The sequence below is a fragment of the Chiloscyllium punctatum genome, chromosome 14 (assembly GCF_047496795.1).
Source record: "Chiloscyllium punctatum isolate Juve2018m chromosome 14, sChiPun1.3, whole genome shotgun sequence".
Taxonomy (NCBI): Eukaryota; Metazoa; Chordata; class Chondrichthyes; order Orectolobiformes; family Hemiscylliidae; genus Chiloscyllium; species Chiloscyllium punctatum.
Window position 1 is genome coordinate 84,741,443 of NC_092752.1, and position 2,775 is coordinate 84,744,217.

The window sequence follows — 2,775 nt, forward strand, 5'->3', positions numbered from 1 at the left end:
CAGAGTGATTGAGATCAGAACAGAGCTAATGAAAGAATTACTGATTATTCTTCAAAGCTAGTTAGATTCTGGAAAGGATCCTGCAGACTGGAAAGCAGCTATTGTAAACTTCATTGTTTAAAACAGGGTGGAGAGGGAAAACAGAAAACTAAATAGCTTGATGTCAGCTGAGGGAAAACAACTATTGGAACCTTTTATAAGGAATGTGACAACTGGACACTTGGAGAATAATTATATAATTTGGTACATTCGGCCTAGATTCAGGAAAGGGAAATGATCTTTGATAAACCTGTTGATGGAGATTGTCCGTTGTGACATCGACAGTTGAGAACCAATGGGAGTGGAGTATTTGTATTTTTAGAAGACGTTTGACATGTTTGAATACAGGTGAGTGGGGAATGTTAGACTCCATGGGTAGGTAGGGGTGGAATATATACCACATGGATTAAACATTGGGTAATGGGGATACGAGAAGAATATTGTTTTTCTCTGGACTGAAGGATTGATGGGTGGCAGCAGGATCAGTGTTTGGGCAATAGCTGTTCACAAGGTATAAAAATGATTCAGGTATGAACAACAAATATCATCATGTACATTTATATTTATTAAACAGTAGAGAGGTTGGCGAGTGCTTTTGTTGAAAAGGACCTGGATGTCCTTGGTCATAAGATACTGACAGAATTCATACAGGGCAGGAAGTAAATGATATGTGCCTCTTCATGCAAAATGATTGAAATATCAAAGTTAGAATATCTTTCCCAATGATCGTGTTTTGTTGAGAAAGTATTTGGTGCTTTGTGTAAAGGTTTGGTCTGCTTTATAAACAATGATCACTTTGTCACTGAGATAGTGTACTGGAGTTTGACCAGACTAAACACTGGCATGATGTTACCATGAGGAGAGAGCGCAGTAACTGTGTTTAAGCTGTAGTGCTGTGAGAGAATAAGAAGTTGAGGCTTGATGGGTTTTGGACAGAAACTCATTATGTCCCAAATAGCTGAATGGGGTGACAATGTCAAACTTTTCATTGGATGTTTGATTCATGACAGTTTATGTGCATCTGCAGAGCTCCCATGTCGATTGACAGAGAGGTACAGACTCTGAATGAACTCTGAACATTTTAATGCACAGTTACTGTGTGACACTGCATTGAATGTCACTTTGTACACAATCCTATCAGCAGCCAAAATACCTTCATTCTGAAACAGTTAGTTATTCCCTAACGGTTTCCCACCTCCACGGAGACCATGGGTCTGCCTTCTTGGAGGTGGAAGATAACTTGGAGAATGGCTAAAAATGTTGGCTTCATTCCGACTGCCAGAAACCCATGTTAAAGTAACACATATGTACCATGAGTAATTAAGCCATGGGGATCAATTTGGAGCAATCTGTCTGTGCAGCCCCTGCTCCATTTGTTTGTGATGTTGGAGCATCTCTGACACTTTCCTGTTCCTGAGTTAGTGGCTTGTCAAGCTGAATAACCTCTTTCTGTTCCTTTGTAAGTGACTCCGTGTGTGAAATGGTTCTGTCTGTTCCCATGTATATGACATGTGGGAGAGAGTAGACTCCCTGACTTCCTGTGCAACAGGCAGGTGGGGCTGAATGGTCGATCCTACTTCTTGCGCAGTATTTTTGATGGAATGAATGGCTTCCCCATATTCTTGTGAAACCAGATTGAGGTGCTGAATAAACTCCTCGTTTTACTGTGGAAATGTACCGTGCTGTGACATAAATGTTACCCAGACTTTAACAGTACGATCTTGAATGTTGTCCAGGTCTTGCAGCACATGGTCACAAACTGTTTCAAGAGTTGAAGAGGGACAACTTGTCCTGAAAACTTTGTAAACTTCAGTGAATGCACTCTCTTCTGCTGGCACGGTGGCTCCGTAGCTTACACTGCTGATTCACAGCGCCAGGATCCCAGTTTCGATTCCAGCCGTGGGCAACTGTCTGTGTGGAGTTTCCACGTTCCCCACTTGTCTGCATAAGTCTCCTCCGGGTACTCCGGTTTCTTCCCATAGTCCGAAGATGTTCAGGCCAGGTGAATTGGCCATGCTAAATTGTCCATTATGTTCGGTGCATTAGTCAGACGGAAATGTGTCTGGGTGGGTTACTCTTCAGAGGGTCGTTGTGGACTGGTTGGGCCGCAGTGCCTGTATCCACACTGTCGGGAATCCAATCTGCTCAGTTTGGACTCAGTGGGCTGAATAGCCTTCTTCCACACTGTCGGGATTATGTGATGACAAACTTGAGATGCCTGGGCTGAGGAAGCCACGCTGAGGATCTCCTGCAGATGTGTCCCACGGCTGAGATGATTGATGCCCACCAATGATTATCATCTTCCCTTGTGCAATGAATGACTCTAAAAAGTGGAGAGGTCATAATTAATTCTAATTAAGTGCGACTTACCAGGAGGAGATTTACCAGGATGTTGCCTGAACTGGAGGGCAGGTCTTATGAGGAAACCATGAGGAGCGAGGGCTTTTCTCACTGGAGGTGTACAAGATGATGAGAGTCATAGAGAGAGTGAATAGCCAGAAGCATTTTTCCAGGGCAGAAATATCTATGACTAGGTGGCATAATTTTAAGACAATTGGAGGAAGGTTTAGGGGAGATATCAGCGGTAGAGTCTTTACACAGAGAGTGGTGGGTGAGTCGAATGCACTGCCAGCAGCGATAGTAGAGTCAAATACGTGAGGGAAACTTAAGAAAGTCTTGGATAGGCACATGGAACAAAGTGAATGGAAGCATGTACATTAGTCTGATCTTAGGGTA